Raw genomic sequence first — 15,942 nt, 5'->3', positions numbered from 1 at the left:
GTATTTCATCAATGAAAAAAAAAACATACAAAGAGTGCGCCGCAAGCATTCTGTCGCAGCTTTGTCACTTAGGCGAGTAGAAGCAACTGGGCAAGCTGCTTGACATGTATTGCCAAATGCGAGGAATAGATTCATAGCATAAACAGAACAACAAAGACTTTTTGCTTCATTCTGTCTTTAGAAACCCTTATTTACCTGTTACGAAACATTCCACACACTTCTCAATATCATGACATTTGTGTAAGTGTGTACTGTAGTGTTTCATCGTAAACACTGCACAGAGAGACAGGGTGTCTCTCTGCAGAAGTACATTTATTCGCATGATAACAATAAAAACCTTTACTCACCACTGCACAGGCTCTTGTCCATGATCTTGCGTTCTTGCCAAGGCACCTTGCCAATGGTGATGAAGTGCTTCGCAAGGAGGTCCCGCACTTTGTAAGCGATCCTAGGAGAAAAAATTTTATGCAGCTATATATATCAGTAGCAATTCAATGTTACGTTGCTCATGGGATGAGCTCTCATGCTCCAGGCAAGTTTTTTTGTTTTTCACTTCTTGTGCCTGCTCATGCCAAAGCGCTCTGTGGAAACCCGCAAGGGTTTCTTCTTGTTATCCATTAGTAGCAACTTGCACCCAGAGGAATAAGGGCCATGAAATGCGACCTGTTGTCAAGTTTTAACACTTCTTCAGTGCTTACATGTGCTGTAATGGTGTTCGATTTAGCATGGCTGATGGGATTGAGATTGCCACTGAACACGTGTTCTGCTATGGCCATTTAAGAATTTGTTGTCGCGAAATAATACAAGATGACTGCATGAGATAGTTACTGGCATATTTATTTGCACTGAAACAGTGTTGCCTGATGCCTTCGTTGGGCGGTGGGCATGAGCTAGGCTGATGATTTTAACTGACAAATTAGTCGAAACAGCAACGACCATTTGCATTTTCGGTGCTAGTCCTCTGCAAGTCCTTGTGGAGTTGCAAATTGTTCATGCAAAATTTGTGCCTAATGCTAGCGCACGTTTCATATCTCTAATGCCACCTCGATCCACTAACCTCGCTGCATGAAAACATCATTACCTTGTGGCATGGCAGCCAGTCTTTGGCAGAGGTGGCAGCGCATCACTGCTGGTGCCGTCCGCCCTCCAGCTGCCTTCTGTGATGTTCCCCTGCCAGTCAACGTGGTCAGCTGTCCCGGGAGGGCAGTAGGCGTATCGAGATGTCTCAGACTCCTTCATCATGAAATTGTGGAGAACCACGCATGCAGAGATGATTCGTCTGATGTTGTCATCTTTGGCTTTGAAAGGGCGACGCAGGATGCGCCACCTTTGAGCCATTATTCCAAATGCATTTTCGACCACTCGACGGACTCTGCTTAGGCGGTAGTTGAAGATCCGTTTAGAGTGTGCCTCCTCGAAGCTGACTGGTTCGGAATCCTGTCTTTCCCCTTGCGAAGCCTCTTCCTCAGCACTTGTAGCAAAGAACGGTTGCAGACCTGCATGAACAGTCGTCCACATACCTAGGTTCAAGAGACACTTTTCTGTAGGAGCTGTGAAATATTGCCCGACAGAACAGTAAGGCATGCTGTCAGTAAACACACTGCGACATGCTTCTGCTTAATTTTCTTGACAGTGGAGCAGAAGGGCGGTGCCTCAAGGAAACACAAATGTACATAGAAGCAAAAGTTCTTGCATGTGGCAAAGTGCTTGAGCGCCTCTAGATGAAAGAAAAATCTGGTTACGGCTTCTGTAACCCATGTCTGATGACATGGTGATAGCATTTTGAGATAAAATGTGTTTAGTAAACGAATCTTGAAAAAGCGTGCAATTATAGAATGGCTAATTTCTCTTGCCAAACATGAACATCCAAGGAGCACTCTCAATGAACATATTAACGTGTTTATCTGTGGCAATATATTTAGGGCAGTTCAGACTCCAGTGAATCACGTTACTAAGAGCCCATAATAATAGCGTTAGGCAATGAAGTCCAGTAGGGAAAAGAAATGAAAGGGTCCAACTTGCTTTTGCGTGGATACGGCCGCATCAAGTACGTCTTCAGAGGGAATGCTTCATCTCCTACCAGGTAAAAGGGAATCTGGCCAATGTTGCCCAGCGGTGCATCATGGGGAAATCCTTCATTCTTTGAAAGAATAATGTCATGCAGCTTGCTTTGGCCGAAGACTCCGCCATCTGAATCGCTCCCATGGTGCCCCACTTCAACGTAGAGAAACCTGGAGAAATTGGAAACATTCTGTCGCACGCAATACCTTATATGTCTCTTACGACTGCTTCAACGCAGAGGGCGAGACAGAAAGTGACATAAAAACCGTCCATGCAACTCCACAGCCTGCAATATGAGTCCCACTTTTTCGTTGAGTTTACGTCAACATACCGACACTCTGTGCTTGTCGAAATTACGAAACAATGAATTTCTGGCGCATCAAGAGCAAGAGTGTACCTGTAGCATGCGTCGCAGACGGCGAGCATCGATTTGCTGAAAAAGCTCTTGTAGTTGTAGTCCACACTTCCCGATTTGGCAGGGCATTCGATGGCAACATGTTTCCCATCAATTGCGCCCACACAGTGGGGCATGTTCCAACGCTCCTCGAACTCTCTTGCTATCTGAGGGATAAAAAACCGCACACAGGTGAAAATGACATACAAGTCATGTATGTCCAGTCACAGTTAACATGGATGTTCAATAGGCATGTCACGAGTTACAGGCGCAATATATGCAATACGCGTTTATTGCGTAATGTTTACCTGTAGCCACTAGCTTGCACTTGATGGACGAGCAACATATACAGGGCCAAGTACGTCCCACAGCGCCTGGCACACTGATGACACAATCTCGCATGCTGTCGAACGCTCATCTAAAAAATTGAAGGACGAAGAGCGGAGCGTTTCTCCAGCAGCCAAGAATCAGAAGAAAAAAGAAAAGCAGAAACATTTACAGAGAGAGCACACGTTTCCAGGGGGGTACAAGATTCACTGAAGTAGAAAATGTACGTATTTATAAAGAATTCACTCACGACGTCATTATTTTGACCATTTTCTCGCGTGGCCCTTTTCTTAATTCCCACTAACATTTAATGTTACTCAAAGCGCGATAAACCAAATGAAACGCAATGCATGCACGTACATAGACAAACATTCCCCCTCTGTCACTGTGCAATAAAAAGAAGGCTTCTAAAAGAAACGCACGTCGACTGTACCAAGGCAGGTGCGTCGAAATGCGCGAGATGTGTCAAATGTAGGCTTTTTACTTTGCATTTCACAGACGTACAAAAGAAGCGAGCTCGACAATTCGCATGGTCCTCTTACCGCAAAGTTTGTACAAGTCGGTGCTCGGCAGTGATTGCCTTGCGGAAGTTGGTGTCCTTCTTTTGAATGTGAGGTCTCAAAAGGTGCAAAAGCGTGTCGAAAGTGCGTGGAGGCATCCTGATGTACCTACGGGGATACAAATTGCACTGCGTCACGCAGATGTTCCCAAGAGCGCGTAGATGAATGTTGTGATCAAAGAGACTTCAACTTACTCTCTGTAGTACTCCACGTCGCGATCTCGCAGAAGAGGCAGCAGTTGATTCGCGTGGCCGAGCTTCTCACGTTCTTGAAGAGAAGGGCGCACCCACCACCGCCGCTGGCGTCGTCGTTGCTTCATCGATGTTTTGTGTTCTTCATGCATTGCTAGGCAGCTGCTTGCAAGCAAACCCAGCAGTATTGCTTCCTCCTGCTGATCCGTGAGCATGGTCGTTTATAGCAACGTTGAAGACACGTAAAATTGAAACATAGCGGAGTTGCGGGCCGCGACAACATCCGGGCAACTGCGAATCCATCACGCGCTCACCCGTGGTTGGTGGTTTACTCGACAGATGGCGCGATATGGCTATTCGGCGGCGCGGTGCGCGTGCAGTGAGAACGACGCTGTGTTTCGGCGGCACGATAATTCCGGTCGCTGTGGCGGGCGGATTCCCCAGGGTGAACGAGTGAACTACACGTGCGAAACGGGGTAGATTGCGAACGCCTCCATCATGTTTTGTAATTTGAGTCATCTTTTTTTTGTTGCGAGGGCGTCTATATCAACGCGCTTAGGGCGCGTTCACACTGAGACATTCGGCGGCGAGAGCGCGCGGAATCCGCTTCGGCGGCAGCGAGATCCGCCGGAAAATCCCTTTCCGCGTCGATCGGTCCTGGACCGATTTTTGCAGTAGCTGCCGCCGGATTCCCTCACCGCGAACCAATCGGAACGCGAGTAGAACATTCGAAAAATGGCGGCGCGCTTGTGATATCGCAGTCGTCGAAGCCCGCAGCAACAGCGAAGTCTTTCGTAATCATCCTGTAGCTCTCGACAACTGCCAAGTGTCGTCGCGATTAGCATCTTTGCAATATATCATCGCGATCTCGCAAAACGGGTAGCATTATCTCGGCTCGACCAAGCTTCTCGCGTCTTGCGAATCAGGACGAAGCAACCACAACTGCTTGCGCCGTTTCTTTTGTTCGGTGAATGCATGTTTCTCCTCGTCAGACATTGCCAGAAAGTTGCTTTGCAGCAGGCCCATCAGTTCGACGACCCTGCTCCTGTTTATGCGCTTCGCCATAACGAAACGCGTACACAACGCAGAGCGCGCCGATGCCAGCGTTCCTTCGCGCGAAGGGACGATGACAACTAGACGCCCTAGTTTCGGCGGTGCGGTTGCTAAGTGGTGTGAACAATGTTGAATTTCGGCGGCGCGCGAACGCCGGTCGCTGTGGCCGGCGGATTCCCCAGTGTGAATGAGCCATTACATTTTTTTTCCTTTGAGTTTCTTCAAACAACGGCGCCGGGAGCGTCCCCAGCGCGTTTCCTCCAGCGCCGTGGCGTTCGGCGCATTCAATGCCGGGCGCTGCTCTTTTAAAGCTGAAAAAGTCTAAGAACGTTCGCCTAGTAGGTGTTCAGTGAAGAAAGCATGCTAAGAGAGAGAGAGAGAGAGAGAAAACTTTTATTTGTGCAGGCCTCAAGGATCATCCTCGTTGGGTGGAGCCCTTAGTTCAGGGCCCCAAAAACTAAACCCAATAATAACCCCTTTTGTGATGCAACGCCTTTACTACTTCTAACGTTACATTCATCCAATCATAGGCCAGCGCCCATCTTCGTCCTTTCCGCTCGCAATAGGTCTGGCGAGTGCCACTACGCTTCGATGGGGTCGGCAGCGATGTAGGCGCTTCAGGAGGGCCCCTTTAACAGAAATATCACACCGTGACAGGGCTAGCAACGCGACGGTCAACTTGACGCGCGTCGTGTCTCCCCCAAAGTCTACCTGTTTACGTGTCAGCCAAGCGAGTGTCACAGAGCAAATTTTTTAAGGTATGAGGGGGGCTTGGGCTAAAACCTTCACCGCGCGGCGCAGGCGTTGAGATAATTACATGGCGTGGCAACGGTGCATCGGTGCGTTGCCGGAGCTAATCCCGGAGGACTTGTATTACTTCACTCTACTGATTCCAGACACAGCACCAACCCGCGAACCAAGAACGCTGTGAGAGCAAAGTGTGATATAAAAGGCGTGCTCGTGAAGACTCCTGCATGTGTGGCCGTGGCGAAGTGATTAGAGCGTCCGTCACCTAACGCCGCTGAAGGAAAGGTCGTGGGTTCGAATCCAGTTTGCGGAAATTTTTCATTCTAGCCTTCTTCTTTGCCATCTGATCGTGTGCGTTTTGGAGACGTATAATATCACGAAATACCTCATGAAAGTCTCGGTGGACCCCAGCATAAAACGCTTTCGTGTTAAAAAAGTCACAGTTGTGCAGCAAGGGCGAACGAATGAATCTCATCGCAAGAAACTGGAATGACACATGAAAAACGGTCAGCAGCTCGAAATGTGCGGCGCGCTGCTCAAGCACAAAGGACGCAAGAAAGAACACACATAGGGCGAACGCGAACTAGCAACTGTCTCTACTCGACACTTGTAGCACGCTGCTCAAAGAAAAAACAGGACGCACGAAAAGAACGCACATGTATACACTGGACGAGCGCGAATTAACTCTCGCAGTTGTTACTTCAACTAGCCCTTACTTTGGCTATTCTAGCTAGCAGCTCAGTGCTTTCGCGAATGCTGCCGCCGCAGCGAGCGAAGTGATATTCGCGCGGTGTATAGCTTCAACGAAAAGTGTGCGGTGAAAGCACGATACATAAAAATCTCCCCCGTCAAGAGATAAGCACGCGAGCACGCGCGACCACACCCGGCATGCCAAAGTACGACGGAGCCGCACATCCAAACTCCGGCGAAATACTAGAGAGTTTAAGAATTGGGGACCCAAGGGGCTAGGCGAGCCAAAAAATTTGTGAGCCGCCATGGCGCTCGCGCAGATTCTAAACCACCCTCGGACGTTTGCGCTCGCGTTGTCCCAAGACGCCAAAATCGAAAACTAGCGTGGGTCGCCAACGACATCTTACACTGTATTTCTTTTCATTTATGGCGTGGCTTGGGGGTGGGACACCGGTCTGGTGCCCCCCCCCTCCGATTTTCTTAGCCAGGTATACAGAGCAATAAATGGCACTCGATCCCAGCTACCTGCCGAGCCCTCACTTCAGATCAAGGAGGTGCCGCCTCCCAAAAATATTTCTCCCTACGCCCCTGCTCAGAGCTGGACGTGTTGGCAATTTATTTTTTGCAAATGGAGCCTCGCAGCTTCACTGGCAGTGTATATAGCACTATATTCTGCCTTATTTATCTCTATTATGACCAGCCTCAACTTTGATGAAATTTAGATTCAACGAATACGCCAAGCGATGTTCCTCGTCTCTGCAAGGTCCTCACAATTCCTCTTGTCTGCAAAATTTGTAATGTAAACAGAACTGCATATTTGCCTTACTATCCTAATCTGACCCCAGAACGTCCTTGCTTAGGAATACGTTCGCATAATTCACCTAAATTAGGCATTCGCATACATCGCTCAGCAATAACGGCCCGACGTACGCTACCATAAAATTGTTGCTTAAAGCACAAAAAATCCACGCATATCCACGAAGTGAAAGATGACCGATGGGCGAAGCACTGGGGATCGCTCGGTAACCGTGAATCTCCACTACAATGCCCACTCACGCATGTAAATGAATGACAACGCGTGTGTACAGTTATATACAATGTGTTTTATTGGGCACAACTCGTATGTCCTGTTCAGTTTTGGATGCTATACTATACAAGACCACTACACTTACGTGAAACCTGGCGAGGTGCGAAGCACCGGTGTTTTTCATAGCTACACGTCAGTAGCACTGAGGGGACAGCGTACTCTCATTGCTACAGACGGCGACGCAGACAGTGCCGAGCGCCCGTTGCTGGCAGCGTCGGTCGCAGAAGCATATATTAGAGAGTTTGAGAATTGGGGCCCCAAGGAGCTTGGGGACCCAAGAAGGTTGCGAGCCACCAGGGCGCATGCGCAGAACCCAAGCCACTCTTGGGCCCTTGCGCTCGCGTTGACCCGAGACGCAAAAATCGAAAACTAGCGTGGGGCCCCAAGGCGTCTTGGGTCACCAGCTAGAAGACACAGACGCAGCCGGGCCACGGCGCAGTATGGCCCGCGCTCACATGATTTTAAGTTTCGTCACGTGTGGCGCTCCGTGCGCTTGACCCAACGCAGCCTGCGTTGGCCCAATTCTCAAACTCTGCTGATCATCCGAACGCAAGAGCGGGCTGCCCAGAGCCGTATATTCGCTCTGAGGCTGCCCAACGCAGCTTGTGGGGCCCAGCGTCTTGTATCCCCAATTCTAAAACTCTCTACTTTCCTTAGCCAACAGAGGTTTTCCTAAGTGAACGCACCGTCTTATTTGCCACTTGCTTTACCGTGACAGGCGACGACAGGAGATACCGTGACGGGCTACAACGACAGGAGACGTCCACAGCCCGAGCGTATAAGGTGCTTCGCACCTAAAATTACTGTCTATGTGAGCGTGCTCTGTGACACGTTCATTGTGTAATGCGTGCTATTATAGCTCAATAAAACAATAATATTGATGATGTGTACGCAATTTGCGGGCTGTCATGTAAAGTCAGATGATATATGCGGCCTTCCGAGGCTAAATAACAATACGTTACCAAATTTTCTCTCCTGTTGCAGGTTACAAAGTTAAGGAAGAGCTTCTGTACTACAATCACGAGTCGAAATGTGGTGTGATAAGGGTTACGACGCCGTTTGTGGGTAGGTTTTCAAGTTTCTTTTTCTTTTTTTAATTATTGCAGCAGCCATGTAACAGGCTACTTCTTTTTAATACCACAGACTTGGCAAAGATTCTAAGCTGCCAGGAAAGCAGACTAAGATCACCAACTTGTTTCATAACCGCATGTCTGATTGCGCGTGGCATGCTGCATGAGAGCCGCCTTAGGTGCAGCCTTCTGTAGGCTTTTTAGGCTACCTGTGATTCCTGCACAATACGACGGCGCTTTTACGGCAATAGAAGTACAGCTGTCAGAGTCATCGATACTATTATTGCGTCAATGATTTAATTTTTGGGCTCCAATTATAATCCTACATCGGCACTTTTCAACTGAGTATATGCGACAGGAGGCACAAGACTTGCTCTTTCTACCACGAAATTATTTTATGCCGGGGTGCACCACAGCTCCACTGACACATTTACGTTACGGACATCACGTTGTAAAATATAAAGACTAACATGTGGCAAAGAAATAACTAGAAGGAAAAGTCCCGTCACCGGGAGTCGAACTTACGACCCCTCCATCCCCAGAGCGAAACGACTCGGCCACAGACGGCACGTTCTGTGTCGTACTAACGGCGTGTCGTACTAACGGCTCGAAGGGCGCGCTTTAAAAGTCGTCGCCCCACGCGTTGCGATGAGCGTGTGCCTCTACAGGGCGTGGTCGCTCATGCGCGCGCTTATGTTGTGATGGCGGTTGTTTGTGCGTCTTGCGCTCTCACCGCAAGTTTGCGTTCATGTTACAGAGAGCACGATGGTAATTTCGCTCACTGCAGCAGCCGCGTTTTCGAAAGGAGCGCGGTGCTCACAAACAAAAAATTGGCCGCGTATCCGCGTGCTTCGCTGCAAATGTCGTCTAAAGACGACAGAAGAGGCGCTGCGTGAGATATGGACGCCATCTGGCAACACGTCGGGAAACATGAGTGCTGTGTTGCGGGCTGGTAGTCCCGGCGCAGCAGCAGGCGAAGACCGGCGGTGACCAACGCGACCGGCGGGGACGCCAGCCAGCCCTAACACGCGGTTTGGCGCGAAGCGCTGAAGCAGAATAAACGTCCGCACTGAACGAGTACTCTCCACACACTCTTTTATTTACACGTCGCCTGCGTAAAACAAGAACGCCAGAGCGGCGCCCCATGGCATTCGTACAGTGCAATACAGAACCGAAACCGAAACACAACAATGAGCTCGTGCAGAGGGCACGGAGGAAGGCAAGTATCAGCGCAGTCGCATTTTCAGCGCAGCTTATGAAACTAGGGTCTTTAGAATTACATATGTATGCATTTTCTATTAAAGGAACACACCACCTAATACTTACCTAGTGATGTTGCACCTCAGATATGCGTGATATTTACTTTTGATCGACAAGGTTCACAAGTATGAACAGCCGTACCAGTTCAAGATCGCTGGCCCTTGGGCAAGTGGTTCAACTTTTGCCGAGTGGCTGAATCGAGTGACGTTCGCGCTCATCCTGTGTATACTTCTGCGTTCGTTTCGGGCGTCCGCCTTTGTATTTCACCAGCGCGCTTTAACTACTCCTGTGTATGTTCGTTCCGTGCGTCCTTTCTGCTTGAGCAGCGAATTGCAAGTTTCGAGCTGCTCGCCGCTCTTTGCGTGACATTACAATTTGTTCACCCTTGTGGCGAAACAATGCGCAATAAATGCTCAACTACGTCTGTGAAGACGCGTTTTACTTTCGTGTTATACCGATTACTATAACAGGAGGATCAGCCATGTTTTTCTCATTTTTTCGCAACCGTGCGCCGATGTGCGACGAGACTGAACATCTAATGATGCGCATTAAGGCTCGATAACCACTCCGACTAGTTTGACGCTCCAATCCTTCGGAGATTACGACCATTGCGAGTGCAGCCCGGTAGCACCCAGCACATGGTAAGCCGGGCCAATGTCATCACAGGGCATAGTCATAGGTTTGTGGAAAATAAGAGAATTCAATCATCGAGGCTCTCCATGTACGAAAACATGATAATGGTGCTACATAGGAACAACCAAGAATCTAAACGAGTGCTAGAAGAGCAAATAAGCAAGCGTAAAGGAGACCAGCACGACAAAGCAGCTCAAAACCCGATGCCAAACAAAATTCAGCAGATCCCACGTGTTGTGGGAATAGGTTTCATGCGATAAAGTCAGCGAGTACTTCTATGCTGTATTTTGTGGCTTTGCGAACCACGAGGTGGATTTTGCGAACCACGAGGTGGATCGACATGTTTTTGTGAGTGTAGTAGCTGTGTGCACATTGTGGGCTTACCAAGCACGTCGACAACACTGGCGTGGAAAGGGTAACTTATGGTGCGACGTAATGTCAGCCCTCACGTTAGGAAACATGCGTCAGTATTATCGAAATGAAGTGCACGTTATGGTGCAATCATGTGAACATTATACGTAACTTTATATAACGTATTCCTACGGGGTCGAGCAATCCTTGCTGAATAGCTTTCTGAATCATAGGAATACAAACGTAATATTTATTAGAATGCTATAAGAGCGGAGCAAACACTGCAACCACAGATGTTATTTTGATATCACGACTCTATCGTAGGAGTGCATATGTAGTGTTTATTGTTTTCTTCCAATATTCGATCGCGAGCACCACAACCACAATTGACGTTGCACCAACATTCCGCCTGTCTCGGCTGATTCCTACTGGAATTCCAATTTTCATTCGTTCCATTCGTCGGGTTAACGCTGCCGACGTCGGTTTCTCTTAAAGCTCCCACATTTAAATTACCAATGCCAGTTCTCGCCGTTCTTGCGCAGATAAACTGTCAATCACCTGTGGCGCAAACCCGTATACCCCGGCTCCTGGTATACGGGTATGCGCCACAGGTGCCTGGTATGTGGGTGTGTGCCAAACGTGTCTGGAGGAAAAGGTTGACGATGTACGGGAGAGGATTTTCACGTTATTCACGTCGTGACCCGACAGTCATATTCGTCAAATCATCTGACCCTCCCATGACAATTTTGGTCTACACCAAGTTAAGTAGGCGATCAAGAGAGCACCCAGACGAAAGTGGTTAGATAGATAGATAGATAGATAGATAGATAGATAGATAGATAGATAGATAGATAGATAGATAGATAGATAGATAGATAGATAGATAGATAGATAGATAGATAGATAGATAGATAGATAGATAGAAACGCTCAAAGTGCCAAAAGCTCGCTAAGAAATGCTTCGCGTTTAATATGTCTACGGAGAGCACAGACCCATCATCCCCAACCACACTACCAAATCGGTTAACTGTGTCACCAGTATCATCACCATCATCTATCTCACAACCGGAACAAGCAACAATGGGGCGTGCACGGAAATAACCTACGATGGTCTAACACATCATCTATTTTGAGCGAAAAAGAAAGCCACTGAAGTTAGAGTCGTTAGCCGCACATCTCATTCCGAATCACCCTTTAGGCACGCCAATGGGCACCACACTAGTCCAGAAAGTGAAAATGAATGGCAACGTCCATGGTAGCATGAAAACACTGATCGTACAACCTTAGTATTCGCTCATGTTTGATTTACACAGGCCCATTTTGCTCCTACTGGGGTCAGTCACTGAGTTAACACAGTAGTCTTCCTGTGTAGGTAGGCAGGTAAGTTTTTTTTTTGCATTTGAACTGAATCTGATCCACTTCTCGGTATTCGCTGTGTACCGCGTACCTCCACCAAATTGTAAAGGCATTTATTGACGGCACTAGGCAGCGCCTCCTCTATTTTTCTGTGCCTGGGCGAAGGAGTGGGGCGCAATTGTAAGCGACCGTCGGAGTTTGTGCGGCTTTTAGCCGCCGATCGACGCCACCGTAGTAAACCCGCCGACGCGTGGTCGCTCGCGGAAACGAATGGCCTGGCTGCAGTAGAAGTTGCTATATGGTTCAGTTTTCGGCTGTATTCGCGTTGGTTAAAGTATAATGAAAACTTGTAAACTGTAATCTTGAAGCACTTGTCGTTCTGGGCAACCAGCCCATTTCGAAGGCATGTGTCTTTCGCGGCTATTTGATCGAGACACTCGCGCGTCGTCTGCTAGCCCGATACTAGAGCGCATGCCAGTGATGCGCCGAAATTTGTTTTGTCACCGTTACGTTCGCTTTATTCAGAGTCGGTTTTTGACTGTCTGGAAAGCCGATTTTCGAAAGCAGCATTTGCCAAGAACTAATACTGAAAGCTTGGGCGCTTAAAGTTCCTCTTAGGTGCTACCGTCTACTAGTGTAGCACAATATACACAAGCCTGGAGTTCATGCTCTAAATAGCATGAAATGTCACTAGACTGCTTCCATATACGCGATCGCCCGTTCCCTTCGTAAAGCTTTTGAGAATTCAATTTGTTGCCACAGGGAGAATGCAACAGCTGGTGCCAGAAAAAGAGGCACTATGCCAAGTGATTCCACCATTTCAGAGCTTAAACCAGTTAAATCGTGGTGCTCCGAAAAACAAACACAAACAGCTACATATGCCGCGCGCTTCCTGCAACACTTACCGATGTGTGTGAACAGACGCTGTCGTTCAAGTATCAAGTCGTAGTGCCGACTCCCAACTTGAGCTAATGTGAAAGGCGTGAAAAATGGCGCGGCCTGTTGTCAGTTAGACTGTTGTAGCCTCAGTATCTGGCTCCTCAGGTAACTTTCTCTTCTCTTCCATTTGCCCTTTTCGGTATAGTGAGCAAAGTATAGAGGCCGAGTGGCTGTCCATCTGGACGCTTTTGTCGCATGGGGCAGCCTGCTCAGCCTTGTGCGCTCATTTATTGTGACACTGTATATAATGATTGTCGGTTGTTTCGCCGGTAGCGCATGGGTTGTCCATGGGCTCCTATTCTTCAGCTTCGGGACCTAATGTCAGCGCTGCATGCACATGGCGGCGATCGCGAGGCAGCGTTGCTAGTGGTACTACATGCATTCGTTGAATGTTCGGATGCAACACGTTTAGGGATACTTGCCACGCTTGGTTCACTTGTTACCTTGGGCTGCAAACATTTAAGCCGCCGCTTCTTATATTCTATGAAATCTTCGCGTCGTAAACGACGGCTGCATATTCTAGTGTAGTTTGAAGATGTATTAGTACACCAATTATCCCGCCAAATTACTGCAAGCCACGTCTACCGAACGCCAGCGGCAGCTGGAATTTAATGGAACGACAACCAAACAGTGTATTAAAGCGAAAGCCTTAGATGCCTCATCAAACGCGAAAATTGACCGTCGGCGGCGTCAGCACGAGTGATGTAAAAAATGATTACGTGATGACGTCATCATATGACGTCATAGATCATGAAAGTTTGGGACATAGCGAAAGGGGGAAGGATGGGGAGAGGGGAAGTGGAGAGCGGAAGGGGAGAGAGGAAGTGGAGATAAGAAGTGGAGAGGGGAGGGAAATTGGGAGGCGAGAGGCGGAGGGGAACGAGAGAGAGGAGAGGGGAAGTGGAGAGGGTATGCGCATGCGCAGTAAGGGTGGTCACGCCGCACACCACCACCACCACCGGATTGGACTCCGCTATAAGATGCTTCACATATAAAAAAGAAGATGGCTTTCGCCTTTCAGTCGTCTCAGATTAATGTATAGACGTCAGACTCTGCAGTTTCCAAGACGTGTGGCGCCACCTGTCGGAGAAGTATTGAGTAGTGCATAGACCGACTCCCTCGCACAGTTGCTATGGGACCAGGTGCAACTAGCGAGTGCGAAACAACGATTGAGCTTAATATCCCGTTTGTTTGCGCATTTAACACACAGAACGAAAGCTGTGAATTGCTCTCCGCTAGTCGGACGCGCCACCGTACCGTCGTGTGCTTGCTGGATCACTCGCCAGAACGACGGCGAAAACAGCAGCAGACGAGACCCCTCCGCACGCTACGAAGAAACGCCGCAAAAGACGCACTGTTGCGTTGTGAATTGCCACGGACGTAAAAGACTGAATAACAACGTTCAGTTTTACCGATTTTCATAGTTGTCGTACGAAGAAGAAAGGCGAGAGCGCTGGATATGGGATGTTGCGAGCGTGTTCGGTAAGCGAAGTACCGCGTTCTCCACAGCCGGTCGCATGAGAAAGTGTTTGCTCTGCTCTGCTGTTCTTTTGCGTAGCCCTGATGGAGAACCGTGGTAACCTTGACTATGAAGCTCAGCAGAGGCTCTGACCGCGGTGCTTGTCGTGTAACACGAGCAGCTAGAGGCAGTCGGACGACGCGTGATACGCACACCGCAACGAGTTGGTCGTCACAACACATCATCGCGGACGTACGTTTTGAAGGCTCAGTGTTCTGGTTCTAACTAGCTAACACGTGCGCCATACAAGTAAATCGCTGAATGTTGGTCGTGACCACCTTCAGGTTTGTTTCGCCCGTGTCCTCCGCGGTTGCCGTAGCTATCTCGGAGGCCACGGTTTTGCCTTTGGTTGTACCCCGCGATAGTGGGCGCGCACGTATCCCCATTTGCAGTACACACAAACGGAAGACGACCATCAAGAGACCATTTGAGGATGCGTAATAAAACAGTCCAATGCACAGGAAGCGAGAGATGAATTAACGGAGAATGCAACTGCAAAGGCGAAAATCGCCGGGACCATTCGTCCCTGATGAACGGAGGTTTGTACCACTGATCGTAAGATGCATAGCTAAGTAAATTGATCGTGTATGTACTTTATCGCTGTGCCATTACGTATATAACCGATTTTAACGCATTTAGGCGCTAGAGAACGGATATCGGAGGGCTTGCCTCGAATTCGATATCGTGTGATGCTCGCTCGTACTTGCGAGTTGCAGCGCGCGGGAATAACTAAAACTTATTTTGCATTGTACTCGCAGTTCGCTTTGATCAGTTTCCTTTGTTTCTGAAGCTGGATTGGCGGAAGAAGCTTTCCAGGTCCTTGATTTTCAGTAAACGGCGCCTGGACACCAACGAAAGAGGATGGATATATTGTGGCCTATGCACATTCGCTTGCGCGCGGCTCTCTTTGCAATACCCAGTTAGTGCCAGGGCTGCGATGAGGACGCAGGTGGCGGTGTTTTTCGCAGCGCCGCCTGGGCAGAGTCTGACGTCTATAAGGGACCCTGTGGGATTTTTTTTCTTTGTCAATAAAGGGAAATAAAAAAAAAATTTGGCAGATCCCACGTACCGTGGGAGCCGATGTTATGCGAAGCATGCGGCGGGTAGGTGACTGTGGCGTAACGTTTTTTACTGAGCGACACGTTACAAAATGAGGCTATAGATTTGTATATATTTTATACGCACATATATATATGTTGAAGAGCTGCATATGAGTTATATAAGCAGTTGTTAAAGGTTGGGTAACGCTGCCGACGACAACATGTGTATTACCAACACCAGAAGCGGTAAGCTGATATGTAGTGCTTATACGTGTCCTGAGAACGCACGCGCGTTTCACGAACCCGCGTGCATGTGTGCAAGACGTTCTTGACAGTTCTTGAACAAGGGCATCGTCACCGTGATCAGTGAGCACCAGCAGCTGGTCATGACTTGTTATAGAATCCGATCGTGACCGTGGTGAAGATGGGTCCATATGTATTGAAGGATGTGGTATAGTAGAACTGTTGGAATTCGTGGATGCCTCAGTCATTTCGTCGACAAATTATCTGTCGACAGAGCCGGCGACATGTCGGAACCTGAAGCCACCTTCCACGTTAGTGAGGCATGGGCGGTCGAGGCTGGTAGGCCTGGATAGTGATGCGTAGACCAACATCAATGGATGGTGTTTGTCCTATTCGTAGACTACCTGGGCGTATGTGGCCTA

The 15,942-nt window shown here is 48.6% G+C and overlaps 1 pseudogene; it reads right to left on the bottom strand.

Annotated features, from left to right (window-relative positions):
- Positions 1 to 1,077: 1,077 nt before the first annotated feature.
- On the bottom strand, positions 1,078 to 3,443 carry LOC125756419 (uncharacterized; annotated as a pseudogene).
- Positions 3,444 to 15,942: the final 12,499 nt, after the last annotated feature.

The sequence above is a fragment of the Rhipicephalus sanguineus genome, chromosome 11 (genome assembly GCF_013339695.2).
Source record: "Rhipicephalus sanguineus isolate Rsan-2018 chromosome 11, BIME_Rsan_1.4, whole genome shotgun sequence".
Classification (NCBI taxonomy): Eukaryota; Metazoa; Arthropoda; class Arachnida; order Ixodida; family Ixodidae; genus Rhipicephalus; species Rhipicephalus sanguineus.
The sequence above is the reverse complement of the archived record's forward strand: the minus strand, read 5'-3'. Positions and strand labels throughout refer to the sequence as shown.